The sequence below is a fragment of the Marmota monax genome, unplaced genomic scaffold (assembly GCF_021218885.2).
Source record: "Marmota monax isolate L192 unplaced genomic scaffold, Marmota_monax_Labrador192_F-V1.1 WCK01_AAM20220418_F8-fsc00209, whole genome shotgun sequence".
In the NCBI taxonomy this organism is placed as follows: Eukaryota; Metazoa; Chordata; class Mammalia; order Rodentia; family Sciuridae; genus Marmota; species Marmota monax.
This window is the reverse complement of record NW_026694493.1, coordinates 1067142-1088824: the sequence shown is the minus strand read 5'-3', so window position 1 is coordinate 1088824 and position 21683 is coordinate 1067142. Positions and strand designations below refer to the sequence as shown.

The window sequence follows — 21683 nt, the reverse complement described above, 5'->3', positions numbered from 1 at the left end:
ACAGATCAAGAGTGTGTTCTCCCAGGAGAAGGCAAGGCACCCTGTCTCCAGTGCTATTTTTCCTGGACAACAAGGGCGAGGCCAACAAGCATGGGAGGCTGAACGCTGGCCATGTCAGGAGCTTGCAGCACCCCACCCTCAGGGACTGACCGGGGTGGCTGCGAGGGGAATTCCTGGTGAACTTTTCCTTGTCTTATGCAAGCTCAGAAAGAAGTGCGGCAAGTGTGGGTGGAGCCGAGACAGGGGAAGGAGATTTTTACTCACCTTGTGCCCCTCCCCTTCCCCATCCAACCTGCTGTCTTCTCTGAACAGCTATCCCTCGCTGAGCCAAGGCCCCAAATTCGTCATGATGAGGACTTGTTGCAGTCCCAGAGTTGGTGATAATATCCACCTCCAGGGCCAGGGAGGAGGCTGGGCATCCCACCTCCCCCTCCCTTCCCTGGCTGATGTTAGAGTGTTGCTTTGCCATTGTCGGGTCAGGCCTCAGCCCCACTGCCACTCTGCCTCTGACGAGGATTGGGTTGGGGTCCTGCATCTGCTCTGAGAGGATCTCTGTCCCCAGCACTCTCTCTGCCTTTGGGCCTTGTGTCCTTTCTTGGTCCTGGGAGAGAACCCAGGCCATGTTGCCCAAAGACTCCCTTGCCCTGGCATCCCACACACTCCAGGGGAACTGTTGGGGACTGACAGAAGCCCCCACAAGGTTGACTATGGACCCCAATGGGCCTGTCCCACCCGTGGACCACTTTCACCCCATCCAGAAAATCTCAGCACTGATTTTACTTAAGGAATCTCTAATAAGCTTTCACTGAATCAGTAATCCATCCTCAGGGCTCTGCTGAGCTCCCAGCTGTGTAATGAAGCCTTCCCTGTCCACCCCAACTTGGTCTCCTCTTCTCCCTCCCCATCATGCACTCACACTGTGCGTCCCCCTCCACCCCACCTCACCCCGGTCGTACTCTCACCAGGCCCTGCACCAGAGGCCGAGGGGGCAGCATGTAATGCGGTGCCCTCTATCCTCAGTGCAATCAAGATGTAGACAGACACAGAAACTGCCTTTGCCTTCTTCCCTGGGAGATTCAAAGAAAATGCTCAGGGCAGGAGGAGAAAACACTGCACCGACCCGAGTTAGGAGGTAGAAGGACCTCCAGGTAGCATCTGAAAAATGACTTCCTGAAACACAGGTTTGAATGGTGCATGTTGGTGGGAAAGACTCTCTGTCAGAATAGACAAAGACCTGGAAACAGGACATGGTGAATGGACGTGCAGGGAGCTGCCAAGAGCTGGCCCCACCAAAGTCGGTCCCAACCAGGCCAGATCCTTCAAAGTGGCACCCCGGGCACCTGGGCTTCCCTCCTCCAGGCTCTATTGGCTTTGGCAGCTTTCTGCCTGGGCCTCCATGGGCAGTGATTTGGGGAGGCTGCAGGAAGAAGGAGCAGCAATGTAAGGGCTTGTTGTTAAAACCAAAAGCCAGCCACCCCAGCCCAGATTTTCCATGCACAGATAGCCCATCAACTTTCACCGCTGTCAACACCAAGACGCCCTCTGTGACCTCCATTTCCTGAGGGACTCTGGAAAATACTGCCTGCCTGAGAGGTGACCACACATGCCATCTGGCTACCCCATTTTCTGAACACTCATAAAAAGGTTGAGGGAAGACTCAACTGTTAGAAGTGGGGGTGAAGGTGTTAGGACTGAAGAAAGAAGAGAGGCGTGCCCATCGAGAGCAGCACTGTGCCAAGCAAGGGAGCCACTGTGTGTTCTCCTGCTGGACTGGTGAAGATTCCCCACCCAGCATCCCAGAGGGAGGACCCAGGGAGAAGGGTGGAAGTGGGCCGTGGGCCACCACTCCATTTTCTTGATGGATAAACTCAATTTGGGGATTGCAAAGCAGGGTCTTTGGACACTGATCACACAAAGGGGAATTTTGCCTGCTTCTTTCAGAAGCACCTTGGGATCCCTAAGGTATTCTGATCCTGTGGCTCCAGGTTAAAACCTGAGTCTGTTTCTTCTTTCTTCTCCCCCTTTCTTCTTTCGAGAAGCATGCAGAGTCTCTAGAAGCCTTGGTATAAGACACATTTGGGTCCACAAATAGTTATGGATCCCTTCTTTGTGCAGGGCATCAGGCTTCCTGGCCTTGCCCAGGCCTCACACTCTTGGACCAGTCTACGGAAGCCTCCTGCTGATGGCCTCCTAGGCTGGAAAGGGCTCATTTGCTTAGGGAGTCCCTCATCTGAAGGTCAATGCTGCCATCTGCTGGTCATTGTTAGGCATGTCCTGCATTCTCCCAGTCCCTGGTGGAAATAGAAGCCCCATGTAGGGAAGCCTGGTGTGACCCCTCTCTCTCTCTTGTTGGGCCTTTGAAATGCCCTGTTCTGAGAAGGAGTGTCCCCTGATCATATGCTTCTTTTAATGCCTCTCATTTTAATTGGGTTTCCCGTCAACAATCAAAGGCAAATCTTCCTCACTTACCACCTTACTTCAAATTTAGTTCAATTTAGCATGTGAAACACCTGATAGGAGTGAAAAAGCAGAGGGCAAGGATACAAGGCCACGCTCCTGCACAAAGCAGGGAGAGGGATTCGTGATTATAGATGATTTACACCTCATGTGAGGTCTGAGCTGAGTCCTTACAGATGAGTCAGAGTCAGCCAGGGGAATCATGGGAAAGAAGATTCCAGACAAAAGGCCTAGGAAGTTGAGCTATTCTGGCTGTTTGAGTATAATTGCTTTTTTTAAAATAAAATTTTTAGTTGTAAATGGACACAATATTTTTTTATTTTTTTATTTTTACGTGGTGCTGAGAATCGAACCCAGTGCCTCACACGTGCAAGGCAAGCGCTCTCCCATTGAGTTACAGCCCCAGCCCCTCATTGCTTTAAATTTAACCCATGTTTTTGCTGCCCTCTCCACACCACCAAGTGGTGGAATACGAACATTCCTCCCTGGTTTCTAGGTGGGCTTGAAGATAAAGAGAAAGGGGAAATTATTATCAGCTGATAATAATTAGGCTTTAAATTTTAGGGATCTTCTAGGTCCATTGCAAAAGGGTTTCAGGGAAGGAGCAGCATGGCCCGAGGAAGCAAGAGGCAGAGAAAGCTTCTCCTGCTGGTAGAGAGTTCTCCAGACCAGCATCAGGAGACGGTTCTGAGCCACCTCCCATGATGGTCCCTGAACCATTCCAGAGAAGGATCCGGACCCCAGAGAGAAGTGGTTTCATAGTGCCTGGACCCTCTGGACATCCAGCCAGGTTCCAAGGATGGCAGAGGGACTTATTAGTCTCGACCTGGGGAGAGCCCAGATGACCCCCTGCTAACCCATGTGGACAAATGCCCAATGACAAGATCTCTTGGCCCTATGAAGGATTCAAATGCAAGGCCAAGTCATGATGAGAAAATAAAGGAACTCGCTGTTCTTGCGCACTAGGCTTTATGGCAGATTCTTATAGGTCACAGATATCAAGAAGGTCAAGGCAACAAGGCCTCTATTCTTGAAAAAGTTACAAGGAGGCCAGTAAGGTCCTGAGGGATTTGGGGTGAATCACTTGCCTTCTGGGCTTCAGTTTAATCTCTGGGGTCAGAACAAGGAAGGTGAGCTAAAGAATCTTTAAGAGTCTATGGGAATAAACTAACGAGCTGCAAGAGATCAGGGAGAGATAGGCCCGGGCCTATTGGAGTGAGCAGAAAAGTCTTCATGGCTGAGATTTTGAAATGTGGAAAGAGGGAAGGGATGAGGAAGACAGAGGATTTTAGGTGGTGAGAAGAGTGTGTAAAAGGGGCTCATGTGGGCATGTGCAAGGTGTGCCTGGACCACACAGCAGATCTGCTCTTGCAGGCTCCAGGCCTTCTCCCAGGACCAAGGCAGGGGTGGTGGGAGCCAGAGCTCCACTCCCTGGAGAATGGGGAAAGGCAGAGCTCACAGTGAAGGAAATAGGAAAGGTCGCCCCTGGGATCAATATTGTATTTCCAGAAAATTTTATCTTGAGCCAAATGCTCCCCAAAGTCCCTCCTGACTGTCTCCAGAGGCACTGGCATTTCCACCACCGAGTGGCAGAGACACACAATGTGTGACCAGTGTGTTGTCACAGTGTGTGTTTATGCCAGGAGAAAGGCACAGGAAGGGACCCAAAGCTACCTGCTGATTGTGGCCTGCAAAGTACTGGACACAGATGATTACTAAGATCTTTTCTGGCCAGGCCAGCAGAAGCCCAGAAGGCAGTCGGCCTTCTGCAACCCACCCTCACAGAGCTCTTCCCCAGAGGCCCTGGGCCTGGTCAGGAGCAAGTGTCCCATAAGTGAAGCACTCTGGCCAATGGTGTGTCGTATGTGAAACAGGCCTCACACTCACACCATTGGAACGAATAATCTTCCTCTGACGACTTAAGAGGCACCAGATTTAGAGGTGGAACAATCACTGGTTTAGAATGTGGGCTCTAGAGTGAGACGACCTGGGTTTCAAACTTTGCTCCAACATTTATTAGCTTTGTGACAAAGGGCAATTTCTTAACTTGTCTGTGCTTCAGTTTCCTCTTGCATAAAACTGTGATGAAACAACTACCTCCCTGTGATGTAACGTGGGCCTTGCACCTGGTAAGCCCTTATAAATGGAAGCAATGGTTGCCTTCCAAGACCTCAGGACATTATTCTCTGGTGTGAAATCAGAGAGAGGAATATGAAATCTTATTGGGAAAGTTTGCATTGATTCCAGTTAATTCTTTCTTTTTATTTGACTGTTTGGCATGAGAATTGAATGGAGAAGGTGTACCAATCTCAAGGCTGGTTAATGAAACTATCTGGTTGGTGGGTGGGAAGCCAATAGTCCATTGTGTTCTGTAGCCGTGGTGGTTCTGGGATCCTGCAAGAGCATCCACCCAGAAGGTTGTGGTCATCTGGAGCCAAACATCCGATGGAGGTTAAGTTTGATAATATTCTGCCTCTGTTCATAATTCCCAGCATTCTTCAGCTATATACCTTCTAAAGATGAAAGTTCATCCTTCAATGACCCCCAGAGTCCCCAGGACAGAGCCACAGTCCTTGTGTGTCCCACTGTTCCTGCCTCAGTAGGAACATTGACCCTGGTCAATGCTGCACCCTGTTGTACCCCAGCCCCCCAGAAGGACTCGCAGCTCCCACCTCCCCTCAGCAGCCGCCCACCTCTCCTGACTGACTCCTGCTCATCCCTGAGGCCTGCATTTAGCGATTTTCTGAATCTCCCCCTCCACCAGCGTGGCTGAGGTAAGAGTGTCTCCTGCGAGCTCCCACCTGCTCTGTTTATCCTGTCGTGGCCTGTAGCACATCCCAAACCACCTGCCTGTCTCTTTGTCTGCTCTACCAGACCGTGAACTGCTTGTGAGCGGAAGATGTGAATGTGTTGCTATGGCTTCCACGGCGCTGAGCACAGCACCCTGGAGTAAGGAGGGTATTTAACAAGGTGTCTTGGAGGAAACGACTCCACATGAGACAGAAAGGTGTCTTTCTCATCTCTCCCAGCTCTTTCAGACCATCCTCCTCTTCTTTAGCACTGCCCAGTTTTGAATATCAACCCATCAGCTTCAGCATCCGCCATCTCTCAGGGCAGTCTCCCAGAAATACCACCTCACTTCCCCTCATTCTCCCCGTGGATCACAGCACCTGGCTTGCAGCATGCAAGCATTTTCCAGAAGCTCCCAGCCCATGGCGCCATTGGGAAGCCATGGAACCTTCCAGAGGTGGGATCCAGTGGGGTCAAGTTAGGTCACTGTGGCCTTGTGGCATTGCTATTGAAGGGGATATTTACTACAGTGACACGGTATTGACTAACACCATTCTGGCCAAGCCCACCTTGTCACCAGGCTTGGCACTGAAGCCCCACGTAGCTGGCTTCTCATCTCCCTGAGTGCCGAGCTTCTCTCTTCCAAAGAGCTCATCCTCCACTCTCTCAAATACTCAAATGACCAAAATCTAGAGCCTGCCTTCCTTAACAGCTGTGTCTCTTCCATAATCTCAATTTTGGGCATGGTCCTCTCTGACAAGCACCTCCCAACTCCCTGCCTGCTGCCTCTGAGTTCCACCACCACCACTCCTTCGACATGGTGGGGTCCCTGACCTTTGAACTTGTTCTGCTCCCTTTGTGTTCTCTCTCCCCACGAGACTGGGCTGACATTTCCTGGATTATCACTTTAATCACCTCTTTTTCATATACCCTCATTTTCACCAATGTTCTGTAGCTTCCTGGCATTTGTTTGACAAAACTCTAAGCCACAGTTAATCTGGCCTGAGCCTCCTCCATGCTTGCACCCACACAGCGGACCATGGCAGGAGGGAAGCACAGGCTCTTTCTGGCTGGTCTAACTTTAACTCAGGACTATTCACCTCCAGTGGACCTTTCATGCTGATTGGTAGTTATGGGTTCATTCACTCTCCCACATGGACATTTCATAACTTTTTTTCTCTTCAGACTTCCCACACCTCCTCCCACACCCTCCATCTCAGTTGATGACCTTGGTCAGCCCTAGAAGGAGAACTTCCTTCTGCTCACCCTGCCCTTCTACCCACACACCTGCATCTAAGATCTTATATCTTCCTCCCATCACTGTGGGTGGACAGCCTGCTGCTCTGAACCTGGATCTTATGCTTTCTTACTTCCTCAAAGATACCCTCTCATTTCTCTTTCCCCCTTCATAGTAAAACTCCTTGGAGGATCTGTTTACACCCATTGACTATTCCTCTCCTCTCTTAATTAAGTCTGCTCTAATCAGGCTTTAATCCCAGGTGGCTGAATCAAATGGTCTATTCTCAATCTTCATTAACATAAACTCTCAGCAGTATTGGACATAATGGACCACTTCCTTCTCTTTGAACTGTTTCCTTCCCTTGATCTCCAGAAAATCACATCCTTTTGAGTTCCTTTTGAATCCTTTGTTCACTTTTCCTCACCTCTCTGGGCATTTCTCACCTCCCCCTCTGAATTGATCCAAATCTCAGCCCTTGACCCACTTCTCTTTGCTGAATATCTTCCTTTGGTGACTCATAATCCTGCGGCTTTAGAGCACTCCATCTACTGATCACTTACATTTTACTTTCCACTACACCTCCTTCTTGAAATCCAGACGCCTGTATCCACTCTAATGCCTGCATCCTGTTCAGTGTTTCTGAGTGGAAACATGGTTCACACCAAACAAATCTGCCCCTATTAGCTCCTGATGGCTGGAATTTGTGTTTTGTTTCTAATAAAACTCTAAAGCCTAAAACAGCCATTGGTACACAGTAGGTGCTGAGCAAACATTTGTTAAATTCAGGACTTGATGCCTCCCTCTATTCCAGACCCTCTGAATGAATGGTCCCCATTTCACTCCAGATGAAGCTTATCCTTACATAATCTTCAAAGTCATGCATAATCACGCCCCTTCTCTGACTGCCTTTCCTGGTGTCCTTCCTAAGCTATGCTGGCTTCTTTGTTGTCCCTCAAGTATTCCAGGTAGGATCTGAACTCAGGGCCTTTGCATTTCTTCCTATTCTTCCAGGAAGAGCTCTCCCTCAGTCCCTGAAAGTGATATGGCTCATTCCTTTCACTTTCAGGTGTTTGCTGAAACTCACCTGGAAACCCTTCCTGATCACCCTCTGCCTGCTCCCCACCCTGTCCTCTCCAAGGTCCCATCCCTGTTTCATTCTTCTCCATAGCAGTGCACAGACTTCATCACCATCTAAAGGACCCTTCAGTCTGTCTTTTGAGAGCTCTATGTAAGCACAGTATTTTTTATCTTTCTTTATCTTCTCCTTCCTTCCTTTTAAAAAATTTCCCTGCTATATCCCCAGGCTCTAGAGCAGTGTTTTGCTCACAGCAGGTGCTTGCTACACATTTGATGAACAAAGTCCTGACTTACACGAAGATCACTGTGGTTGCTGTGTGAAGATTACATTATAGGGGAGCAAAATGCAAACAGGGAGACAAACAGGATGTGCTGATCCATGAGACAGGAGTGCTAAGAAAAATCAGGGTAAAAAGGATAACTCCTAGGGTTTTGAACCAGCTCCATGGTTGATGGTGACATCTATTGAGATGGCAATGGCTGGCGGAAGAAGAGGTTTAGAGAACTCTGAGTGGTTAAGTTTTAAGCACGAGCAAAGATTGGCAATTGAATATAGAAATCTAGAATTCAGAGATGGGTTTTAGAATACAGATGGAATTTAAGCTTATGACCATGAATGAATGAAATCATCTACAGAGAGTGTAGAGAGAACAGAGAGTAGAGGGTGAGAAGAAAGATAAAGCAAATGAGAAAAGAGGAGGAAGAAGAGAAGAAAAGGAGAGGAAAACAGAGCTTAGAGTAAAATTCTGAAGAATGCTGATATTTAGGGAGAAGAAGGCTGGGAGAGAGAAATGGGGAGAGCATGGTGTCATATAAAGAAGGCAAGAAAGGGAATGGTTCTGAGAAGGAGCCTGGAGCCACCCTTGCTGACTAGGCTGAGAGTTTGAGCCAGGGCCAGCAAAAGGTACCTTCTGCCGTTTTTCAGATGGAGATCATTTCCAGTTTCAGTTAAGGGGACTGTGGATGCCCGAGGATGGCCGACTTAAAGAGTAGATGGGATGAGAAAGTGAAGAGGGCATGGGTTGAGAAGGGTTTCCAGAAGTTGGGCAAGGAGGGGAAGAAGCAGGAAGAAAGGAAAGGTCCCTGTTACATTCGGCAGCACGTCCCACCAGCAGCGTCTCGGGCCAGGCTGAGATATGAGATAAGAACTGTCGGTGCCACTCCTGGGTGCAGAGGTCATGGAGCTGCGCTGCTGCATTCCCCTCCAAGGCAGCACTAGCTGTGCTGTGCAGGGATGTGGTCAGCAGACACCCTCTGACTATCGGCTCCTTCAAAATTTGCCTCAGCTGCTCAGAGGCCAGGATCATGCCCTTCCCTGGCTCCTGCATCTAGTGACGGGACCTCTTAAATCCATGCTAGATACTCTAACAGGAAGGCATGTTCCAAAGTTACCTTCCAGGTGGGTCTCATCTTCCTCTGCTCCATCCTCCTGACCCCCCTTTCCTTTAGAGATGTTAGTCTCCAAGAAATGTCTCATACCCCAAACTCTGTTTCAGGTGCTGCTTCCTATAAATTTATCCAGAAGTCCAGCCGCCCAAATACAGCATGGGTGAGATATGATGCCATGATTTCTGTGTCAGGTTCTTATGACACTAGCAAGGCCAATGCATACTGCTAGTCCAAGAGAGAGGACTAGAAAAGGAAAGGTGTTTCCTGCTTGTAATGGTTAGACAGGTGCACCAAGAACACTGCATTCAGTTGGGAGCCACGTTTGAGGAGACCTACAAATGTCATCAAATATTGACTTCAGTAGAGGGTTCAGAGATAGCAATGGGACTCCAGTTGTTTTCCGTTTTTTTCACCTGCAGGTCTCCATGTTTTCTATGCCTCTAGATCAAAATCCTGTAACAACAAGTTCTTGCACAGTGCCATGAGATGACAGAATGCACATCTGCATAATGCATGCAGCAGTTCTGTGAGCTATGTACCATCATCACCCCACTGCGCAGACGGGCTATGAGAAGTTAAGGCATTTCTTCAAGGTCTTACAACCAGCCAGTGACAGAGCAGGGATTAGCATGCAAGCCTTCCTGACTCCACAGCTTGCTCCTGAGTGCTTTTCCAAAGCTTGGGGGTTTCTTCACCTTTTAAGAGGAAGAGTAGGTGGGTGGAGCAAGCCACCTAAGAAGCCAGTGCATGCCTGGAAACATGCAGCTGCAGAGGCTTGGGAAACCCCCACATCCACTGAAGGTACCAAGACAGTGTCATTGGGACCAAATGAAGCTACAGTTGGGTCTTAACTAAGGAGCAACCTTTAAGGTGGAAGATCGCTTAATAGGAGAATAGGCTGCCTGGGTCTAGGGAAAGAGACTTCCCTGAACAAGAACTCAGGTCTGTCTCCCAAATTGCCCTGTGATGGTAAGTAAGAATAAGCATGCACCCTGGAGTCACACAGGTGCTGAGCCCCTGTACAGGTGCATCCTTGAGATGGAGACAGGCCAGGGGGCAGGCATTATGACAGCATTCCCAGCTCCCTCCCTTTCTCTGATTTAGTGCTTTTGGGCCTCTGATTTAGTTTCCCTTGCACCTTGCTGAGCATGAAGGCAGCCCACGAGTTTGCAGGAGAGTTCTGGGCTCCTCAGTGATCCCGTTTCTCCTGATAAAGAAGGACTGCAGGTCTCTGTGCCCAGGGTCTCTGCCATCGCTTATTGTCCCTCCTCTCCTGAAGGAAGAGAGAGAGAGAGAGAGAGAGAGAGAGAGAGAGAGAGAGAGAGAAGAGCCTAAAAGAGACAATTCTAGGTTCTTCACAGCAGTCCTACCTGCAGCCATCAACCTCCGCCCCTCCTCCACTGGCTGGAGCACCTGGGATAGGAAGATGGAGTTTCTGTCTCTGTGTGAATGCACTTGCACCCCATGGGGCCCAGCCATTTCCAGACTCTTGACACTTTTTATTCTATATGCAAGATTTTGTTTATATATGCACAAGAATGTAATTTGTTTCTTTGTCATTTTCAAATGTGATGGCATAAAACCATGCAGAATGCTTTTATATTTTTATACCTTACTTATAATACTGTTTGTGTCTTTATACCCACCCCACTCCCACTCCCTGTTAGATCTGCCAGAGGTTTTCATGGTCTTTCCAAAGCATAGACGTGCTCACTGGACCAGGCCCCCCGTTCAACCCTGGCCAGGAGAATCCATGCATTCAGAGGAATTCTGCATTCCAGCAGCCCCACTGGGAATTTCTTTCAAGAAACCTGGCTTCACACCCCTGGCCAGAGCATTATGAAGAGAGGCCCTCTCCAGCTCTCTTCAGTGCAGCAGTTGAAGAGGAAAGGGGAGGTGTATTTTTTTGGAACCTCAACAGCCTTCCTCCTCTCCTGTGAATCACCTCTGTGTTCAGGCAGCCGAGACAGCTGCACGGAAAGGCGTGTGTGTGTGTGTGTGTGTGTGTGTGTGTGTGTGTGATGGGGGCCTTGGAAAGAAAAGGCCCCTTGTACCCTGGCCAGCACCTGGCGATGGTGTGACCTGGGAGAACAAGGGAGCCAGGAGCTCCACAGCAGCTCCACAGAAGCCAGAATTACAGCGGCAATGTTCGTGTGAGCCACAGGGGGAGCCCGAGAGCCGGGAGTCAGCAGCGCCTCGAGCAAAGTGAGCCAGGACTAGGGAAGGAATCCTGATGGGGCGAGGCTCCGGCTCTCCTCTTCTTTGCTTGGCAAACTCAAACTCATCCTTCAAGGCCAATTCAAGAGCTATATCTCTGGAGAAGACTTTGCAAAAGCCCAGCCAAAGCCTTTTTCTCATGCTTCTGGCTGACTGACAGCATTGCCTGCCCAGGGCAGAACTGTCTGCAGATGGCTCCAAATTCTCCAGCACACTGTGAAGCCCTATGAAGCAAGACATGGCCTGGATCCTCTCTGTCCCAGCAGTTCAGGGTCTGGCTTCTCCTTGGTGTACCTAGGATTCATGCTTCAGAGTCATTCAGGGAGTTGTTAAAATGCAGATTCTAGGCTCACCTGGACCTAAAGAGTCTGCGAGTGTGGCTCTGAAATCTTCATCTTTAACAGGTCCAGGTTACACTTTATGCACATCAGGGTTGATATAAAACACAGTGCTTTTCAAATGTTTTTGAACAAGAATCAAAGCGATCCAGAATATGAAATATAGTTTTCATTATAACCCCCCACATATTGTATATATATAAAACTAGAACAAAAATACAGAAAACAAAAAAATTGCTAGGATACGTGTGAGATACTTTGATATACTCTTTTCTACTATAAAAAACAATGTTGGTTGTCATCACTAAAAGTTATTCCCTGACCTGTTTGTAGGTTATTTCTTACTGTTTGAAATCATTGATATAACAAAGCTCAACAAATGTTCAATGAATGAATAAATGAATGATGGAACAAATAAATAGATACTTGTATCTCAACCTCTGTAAAACAGAGAGATTCTATCAAACAATTTCTGAGATCTCCTCATTTAAAGTTCTGAGGTCTGATGCTCTTTAAATTTTTTAATTTCTAACAATTTCATCATGCCCCAGGGCTGTGGTAATCCTCAGTGAAAGAGATTGCCAAGGAGAACCCTCAGTTTAAGGGGTTCCCACTGATGCAAGAGTTCAGATGGCTTTGTTTTGATTTTCTCATTAATTAAAATCATGTAATATCTTCCCTTCTAACCTCCTCAGAACTTCCATCCCTGAGCCTGGAAAGATCAGCAAATACAGAAGCTAAAGTAAATTATAGGAGACTTTGAAAAGGCCTTTCTTTTGGTGTTCTTTCTTCATTTTCAACAAAGTACTAAGCTCAAGGAGAAATGTGGAGGAGCAAAGCCCAAAGTCTATGTGACCTGGAAAGATATGCTTTCCCTGGGCCAAGGACATGTGCTGCTATGCTCACAGAGAAGGTAAGCCTTCAGCCTTTTGTGCCCTGAGGGTTCTATTAACTTCAGAGGTGCCCACCCACTCTTTGCAGTTCCTCCTCCCATAGCAGGGGCAAGTGGCTGTAGTGGTCATCTGAGCAGGCCATTACAGTATGGTATGTGTCTTGAGAAGCTTGTAGAGGGCTGGTCTTGGAGCTCACCCAAGGGGTTCCATTGGGACCTGCTTAGAGCTCATTCATTATGTGTGGTCTTGGACTAGCTTTAGGAGAAAGTTTCATGGGAGACCAGAGGTGGTGTTCTCTCCTGCTTTGACTAGAGGTAGAGATGAGCCTCCAACCTGAACTATATTGTTATAGTTAGTTCATATATTAGTTCATATTGATTGCATATTCCTTGGACTCCACAAAATACTTCATGAAATCCCCCAAACTCTGAAGTAGATGCTATTACTAACCATAATTTACAGATAAAGAAACTAAGGCATAAAGGCATTAAGGATCTCACTTGCTGTCACATAGCAAGTAGCAGAAATTGACTTATTCCGGTAGCCTGATAGGCACATTCAGTCACATTGCTGTGTAGCCATCAACAGGGGCAGGTGGTGTGAACTTGGGAAGGGGGAGGGCTTCCATCTGGCACTGTGCTGCAGGAGGAGTCATGGCACATCCTATCATCCTGTCTAGAGCATAAATCTACCATCTCTGCCATTTATCGCCATATATGCTGAGCGTAGCACACTATGAAGGACCAGGTTTATTAGATCACTGCTCCGGGAGCATTGCTAGTCTTCCCCAGAAGTGCTGTTTGGCCAATCTCTAAATGAGAATGTTTGGGGCAAGGAAGTCAGAACCAGAGCCTGGTGCATGATACTCTATTGGAAGCAGATTAGGCTTGGTGATGCACACCTATAATCCCGGTGGCTTGGGAGGCTGAGGCAGGAGGATTGTGAGTTCAATGCCAGCCTCAGCAACTTAGCAAGGTGCCGCAGTCTGGCTGGACACAAAATCACGAGCCACCACACACCTTGTAGATTCAAACAGCAATTCTTTATTCTCAAACTGTCACTGGCACTTACACACACGTTCTGGGGGAATTCACGTTCTGAATCCCGTGAGAACTCAATGGGAACTCAAGGAGCGGGTGAGCCTGAGGCAGCAGGATACGCCCTATTCCCAGCAGGGTCCACCTTAAACCTGGAACCGCCCTAAGCCCGGATTGTCCTAAACCGGGAACGCCCTAAACCCCCGATCCGCCCTAAACCCGGATCCACCCTGGTCCTTGAGCAAGGTCACCTTACATGCAATGACACTGCAAATGACCTGGGTCATGCCATGCGTCATTCTTACTTAGCAATGGCCCTCAGCAGCAAGGCCCTATGCAACTCAGTGAGACCCTGTCTCTAAATAAAATATGAAAAAGGGCTGGGGATGTGTCTCAGCGGTTCAGCACCCCTGGGTTCATTCCCTAGTACCAAATAAATAAATAACCTATTGGAAGCGGAGTAGCTAAGGGCCAGTATTATGGAGAAGCAGGGATGAGGCAAAGGCATCAGATAGCTCCTACCAGCTCTAGGACGAAAATTAGGGTTATGTTTCACTTAAAAATCATTATAGTGCTAACACTCAGCTAAACACTTTAAATACATGGTTTCAGGTTATTTTCACAACAACCCTGCCATTATTCCCATTTTACAGTTGTGTGGTGTGGGGTGGGGGGGATGGGGGGTGGTCCTATTCTCAGAGAAGTTAATTGACCAAGGCCAAGATTAAGCAGAATTGGGATTTAAAGCTGAGTGTGTCTTACTAAAAATTGTGAGTCCTGTTTCACCTACAATTTGGTTTTCTGCACATATATTCTTACTCAACAATGTTTAATGCCTAAGAGAAGAACAGTATTTAGAGTCTCTACCATGCATGAGCCGGTTTAAGTGGCTCTAGGAATCTTCTTTAAGGAGGATGAAGGGCCAAGGCAGAACTAGATGGTATGGTTCCTCACCAGCTGTCCCCAGTATTTGAAAGCAGCTTAACCAGGGCCCTGTGCTGACACCTGACCACAGAATCTGAGGAAGAACTGCAGGGAATGGGGCCTGGGTGTCACGAGCAGCTTCTCAGCCTTGTCTGGTTACCAGGAGTTCCCTTCCGGATATCTGCACTGGACCCCGGACCGCGACGTACGCGAACACCAAGCACGAACTCGATTGCCTTTTGAAATGCTGGTTTATTCGCACACCACACAAAGCAATACACGAGGTGGCTGGCTCACACTGCACGATCTTACTCTCAGGCGATGAGAGTTGATTGTGAGCAAATACATGGAGTTTCCCTCGCGCTTATATACTCTATATGTTTACAACAAACTTGTTTATGTCTAACTTATCTAACATAAGCACACTACCTAGTTACATCATCAACTTATCTAACATGGGCATACTATCTAGTCATCCTATAACCAAAAACATGTTTACAACTAAAAAGTCACTTAGTCACTGCAAAGTCCAAAACAAGTCCAAAACAAGTCCTTTTGCTGATTCATGTTGTTTATTCATCCTTGATGTTTACTCCTGTCATTCCACCCCCTTGATACGGAGGCGCCGATGGTACTGATGGTGCCGATGTATCAAAGCGACAAGTACGGTCCCCTGTCTTAGGTCGTCCATTCGGAAGTTGCCCGTCCTCGGGGAAACGTATGGGCTGTCGCGGCCCTCCAAACCAATCTTCAGATTGGAAGATGCAATCCACGGCATCCATGCAGCCACCGACCACACAGGAGTGCAGAAAAGGCTGAAGCATAGCACGAAACTCACAGCAGAAGGGAGCTTTCACTCTTGGAACGAAAAGTTGTTTCAATCGTAAATAAATGTCCAAATCCAAATCCTTTACTAGATCCAAATCTATCACCAAATTGTGAACTATCATAAATGGATAATTAACATCTTTTTCAGAGAACATCGGAATTGGAGTCATCCGGTCCTTCCTGAATAATAGGTCGTTCCTCAGCTTGCGTCCTAATATCCGTTTGATGATTATCTGGTCCACAGACATAGTTCCTCAAGAAATTCTATAATATTAACCAATCTTAGGTAAGTGTTGATGATAATCCACATAAGTCCATAATTTAATAAAGTAAGGCTTACAAATGTTTCTTAAACATATGTCAAATAAAGATCTAGGAACATATGTATTCTTTTGTCTGCATTGCGAATTGATTCTACATAATACATTATCACCAAATAATAATGATCTATTATAGTTAAGTGAAATAAGTCCATTAACATAAAAAGTACCTGCATTAGAGTGTAAGGTTAATAAATCATGATCAGACTTCATCACTTCAGTGAACAATCCAAATAAAGTCTTAACACACAAATGTATATTATATCTACAATAAACATCACAATGCAAATTATTATCAGAAATACAATTCCAAACATGATTCAAAAACACACACAAAGAGGGCACTTGGCCTTCCAAGGTCCTATCCAGTGGACACCATGGTCCACTGCGTAAGGTTACTAGTCTACATAAAAGAGAAAAACGTTCCTGCCCAAACAGTGTATATGCACTATATAAAAACCATGTATTTACATGAAATTCGATGCAAAGATGACAATTTGCATAGTGCAACTGTTCAGAATAATTCCTCGATCTTTCCGTCCTTCTCCTTCTTGGATTTGATGTTCTTAGTGCCTTTCGTTTCATGGTCCCTGTAATGTTGAAGTTTATCCAATTTAATGTAAGTTTTCTTTCCTGCAGACTTATTAATCTTTAAACAAACCTTAATACATAATACAAATAATACAAAACAACATACATATAGCAATCCTTCCTTAAGCCAATGGAAAGGGTTCCATCTCATAATGCAACTAACATCTGCATGAACCAATTTTCTAAAGAAACCTACAAAACTACAATCATAAGTATACTGAAAGTCACGCGGAATCAAGTATCCGGAATCAACCAACATTTTAACTTTATGAGTTTCTCCTGAGAATCTTTGGAGAAGTTCAGTAGTTTGATTATGTACTGTCTCAATTTCCTTTCCCAATGAAGCATAAATGGACTTAGCTGCCTCCGTCGCCTTCATCATATGTTTATATTCTTCCGACAGAGGTGGCTGGGGCACAAAAGTATGTAACCCAAAAGTATGATTAGACAAATAAACCACCTGAGTCAGGACTCGTACATTTCTCGTGTTAGTAAAATTCAAACTCCTAAACAGATGTTTCTGAACGGTCAAATTCATATGTTCCATCATCATGACATTAGTATGTATATGGCAACCAGCATTCAGACTCAAAGAATCACTATAAGAAATGTTTTGCCATCGTTGAACCATGTACGGTTCAGGATAACAAGACAACATATTAAAATTCCCAAGATCTAACAAAGTAGCCTGAGGCATAGATATAGTTATATCAGAAGTCCTAGGTTCATCTGAGAAAAGATCATATGCTATAATAGTTGTTTTACCTATAGCATAAGTGGCTTCACTAGGCACATAATATGACATATTGTTCCATTTTAACCAATAAAACTTATCAAATGGTATTATCCAATCTTTACCAATTTTCTTCGGTATAGCCTTAGTTGGATATCCTATTACAACCTTAGATGTCGACATTTGCCATAAATTAATCATGCAGACACCAGTTTCACACCAAGAATCCTTTGTAGGATCTAATATGGTTATAGCTGATGCAGTTTCCATGCCTATGCCAGTTCTAAATAACAGTCTTATTTCTTCTAATCCCGCGGTGATCATTGCCTGTAGATGTTCACACTCCTGAGTTGCCTCCAATTGTTTCATACGTACATTCCATGATGCATCCATGGTCTCAATCACCTTACTTAATGAATCAACATGATGTTTCAAAAGTTCCTGTTCTGCAGAAAGTCTTTCCATAAGTAAAGATGCGGAGTGCAGATTTTTAGATAATTGTGAGATAACAAAGTTCTGTTTATTCTGAAGTCCTCGCAGAGCTGAAATTTCCACTCGAAGTTCCTCCGTCATTGCTCCAGCGATTGCTGCCCCCAAAGCTGCTCCGGCCAGGAAAGCGCCAATCGCTGCGAACTGCAAAGGTCTCCGTCCTGCTGCATTTCTTTGAACTGAATAAAACAAATCTGGCAACACAGTAGACTCAAAAGAAGGACATACAGTTTCACCTTTCAACAAATCACTAACAGACAAACGTAACACAATTGGCTGTACTTGTGGTTGTATCAAAAATCTAACTGGCTGATGTAGTAAAGGTAAAAATCCTGGAGCCTCTAAAGTCTTCATAAAATTACCGTCCTTTTCCTTGCGTGGGAAGAGGACTGCTCTTGGGAAATGGGCAGTAACCCATCCCTTGGTTTCATTAAATCCTCCTCTATCAATTAAGCAAGGATTCAAAGAGGTCGGTTCCATGTAGCATTTCTGCATATCCATCTTTGTACTATATATAATATGATTACCTGCATGTGCATCAAACACATCAGTATTATTATGTAAAACATCATGTGTTACAATATCATAAAGATTCCATTCATTATTACTTCCTGGCAATAACATATACCAGTAATAAGGTAATTTTCCTGGATATATTTTACTAGACCAAGTAGAGAAATCCATTCCTTGTGTCAACCACCATTTCAGAGTTCTTCTATCTGCTACATCCACATGGTATCTAATTATAGTATCCCAGAGCTGTGCTCTAGGGCACCCAGTCTTCAATGACCAGTAGTCATCAGCATTTACCAGGTAAGTTTCTGTTTTGTGATTCACTAAAGTAACTTCATCCAAATCTGGTGGTACAAATGCAAGAGAATATACTGTTGGATGTAAAGTATAATCCCTCGTTTGTTTTTCCTCATTGCCTAATACAACATTACCACCTTCATAATGTTTGGAAACATTTCCAGTTATATTTACATCAAGAGGAATATCATAGTACGTGGAATCATTATGCATAATAGACCTATGAATACCAATCACATATTGCCATGAATGTGGAAACCATCTGCAAATAGATCTTTCCATAGCTAAACTAACATTTTTAGTGTCCACATAATTAGAATCAACTCCCATCGGGATTGACATATTATGGACATTCACTCTGATTTTGTCATCACTCAAATTAAACACGGGAATCAAAGTCCCAAAGAAATTATCATAAAACTTAAATGTACAGTCTTCGCATTTATAATAAGGCCACTTTGAAGATTCTCCTTTGGATCCATTATAAGTATAATCTACCTGCAGAAATGTAACATTATAAAAGTGTTTTTCCAAAATATCCTTAGGTGTGACAACCAATACAGGTTGCCAGGACTGATTATCAAACCTATGCCACGTATTATTCACCTCAAGATGCATATGAGAGGCATTCAAATATACAGCATGAAGAGGATTCTGTACACAATTTTGTCTGCTAAAATTATAACACCATGTCCAATTAAATATATTATAATATTGTGTGTAGTTTTTCCACACTGTCTGGTTAACAATGTATTCGTCCACGGTGAATTTATAATCATGTAACCCTGGACTATGCACTCTCTGTCCCAATTTCGGGCCATCCACAATCTCTGAGAGGTCCCATTCATTATTGGCATTTTTAAAGACATACCTCCTTGTTTTGTTTTCAAATAATAGCCATCCAGAGTGATTAAACATTCCAAATTCAGGATGTAATACCCCAGTCGTCCTGTAAGTTGGACCCAGCCTACAGGCCTGTGTGTGAATCTTATAAGTTACAGATGAATAATTACCAATTTTATAATAATATCTATATTGGCACCACTTAAGGAAGGTTGAATCAACAGGGAAGCAAACTCTACCAATAAATGCTTGTCCCTGTGTTCGGTTAAGCATATCTCCAAAAATGCTACGGATACAAACATACCCGATTTTATCCTTTATTTTAGGAGGCGTAGCCACTGGTTTAACCAAGTTATGGGTAAATGGCTGTGGTAAAGGGTCGGTCAACACAACAGGTGATCGCCAAGTGGCGGTACCTAAGGTATTGACTTTCCACCAATTATCTATAGTAAGATAAGATTGGTTCCGTATTTCTAAGGATCTATCAGGATTCTGTAGAATCTCGAACTTTCCATATATAGGTAAATTAGGAAAATCCGCTACACAAGATACATAATGGGTATAATTCAAATGAGTTCTGCTTTGCACATCTTCAATATATATAGACATATTCCTTTGTTTAGTGCTCATGGAATCTAGATACTGCTGTAATTCTTTTGGACACCATGTCCCGTAGGGTTCAACTAAAACTTGCGGCCATCTAGGCAATGGCCTAGCTCCTTGTAAATGTCTAGGCAATCCTTTCCACTCATCCAACATTTCCTTAGAATCATTATATGGCAACAAATTTATCCCCAACGTAGTTGTTCGTGGGGTTGTAGTTGTAAATTCACCAGAACCTTCTTCCTCTCCATCATCATATGAAGAATAGTCATATTCTTCATATTCATAATCGAATAAATTATAATCATTCTGTTTGTTGGACACCCAAACCTGAAAAGGCAGTGATGCAACATCCTTTTCTGCTGCATTGATACATGTAAATTCATCCTCTTCTGTAGACTCCTCAAAAGTATATACAGTAAGGTTTGGATTATTAAGCACTGCTGCTGTAGCATTATAGCTCTTAACTAAAGGTTTGCCTCCAAGTTTCCTATAATAATACACAAAATGTGGCTTATAAGACCACATATCCATAATCCCAGGTACCAGATGACATCGGAGGGGGTTAGTTTCATATTTATTAGAATATCCTCCATCCGCACTAGATCTAAACATTGGGCTATATACCCCAACTGTATTGATGTCCCAAAAATGGTCACACCCCTTAGGTGCGGAGTATTTGTTATAATGGTGGCAAAATGCATAATTATGATAAAACAAGTATCTAATAGCAGTAAAATTTTGTAGGAATTTGTTACTTCTCCAATATTGTGGTATTACTGCACAAGAATTATTACACTCTTGAAGTGAATGAGTGAAATTAATATAATTGAAGATCCAATCTTTGTAAGAATGCTTGGTCAGGTTAATGTTCCTGATACCAAAATAATATGGAGTTACAGTAGTAAAAGTAGTGGGAGTTGTAGTTTGATTTCCCATTACTGAATAGAACTGCAGGGCTATCAAAAGTAGCAAAAATAGCAAAAGTAACAAAGTCCTAGGTGCCATTACCAGAAACATAGTGTATAATTAAGTACATAACAGGGTAGCAAATCCCGTACCAACAATTTATGATACGTTTGGTTCACGTTAATATGGGTACAGTCAATACCGTTGTGAATGTGTGAATGATTAAAACAAGTAGAACCATTCAAAAGAGCTGTCTGCCATTCGTTACAATAAAAATATCCACCCAAAAACAAGCAAGAATATACAATCAGGATAATAAAGCATATGTTAAACCAAACACACAAACGTTTACCTAGTGACAACATCTTGGCTTTTTACTAATCTGAGGTCCCCTTTTCCAGTTGATACCCATAGGGTATTTCCTTGTCCGTGTGATACAATCTCACCTTTAATCACAGAGTTATCTTTTCTGTTACGTATCCACACCTTATATGGTCTTATATTATCTGGGTTTGGGTCCCCGTCTGCCTGCACATCGATGTCCTTTTGGAATGTTTCCTCAAAGGGTGATCTCCTGTGCAGTCTTTGCCTAGAATTAAGTTCAAAAACTGCAATCAGTATTGCCTTGTCAAATGGCACATCTTGTCCTATCTGCCACAATTTAGTCTTTAATAATCCATTGAACCTTTCAATATTTCCTGCTGCTTGTGGATTATAGGCCAAATGAAAATCCCAATTAATTCCTAAAACGTCAGCTAATTTCTGAACATTTCTACCAGTAAAATGAGAACCCTGATCAGAAGTCACATTCCAAGGACATCCATATGCTGCACACCAGCTCCAAATAGTTTTCATAGTAGAGCTTTGATCTGCATGTCTACTTGCACATGCATGTCCCAATCCGGTACTACAATCTACCATAGTACACACATATTTTCCATTCTGCAAAGGACCAATATAATCAATTTGTACCTTCTCATTAAATCCTCTAGGGGATGGTCTATTGTGGGGTGGATCTCTCCGGAAACGTTGCACCGAGGATGCACATAGTTCACATCCAGATATCGCACGCTTACATGCTCCCCAGGTAACTTTTATATTTCTGCCCTGAAACCACTGGAACATTCCATGTGTTCCAATATGTCCTAATTCCTTATGCAATTGTCGGATCTCATCCTCCGAAATATCAGCATTC

At 44.7% G+C, this 21683-nt stretch overlaps 1 protein-coding gene across 2 annotated transcripts in view; it reads left to right on the top strand.

Annotated features, from left to right (window-relative positions):
* The first annotated feature begins 6736 nt into the window (after positions 1–6736).
* Positions 6737–21683, top strand: part of Znf648 (zinc finger protein 648) — a 28093-nt gene continuing 13146 nt past the window's right edge. Inside the window, exon 1 of one of the 2 annotated variants that reach the window (XM_046419554.2) lies at positions 6737–12421. The gene's annotated coding sequence lies outside the window, so the exon portion shown is untranslated. The remainder of the gene's footprint in view (positions 12422–21683) is intronic. The other variant, XM_046419556.2, reaches the window with a different exon arrangement.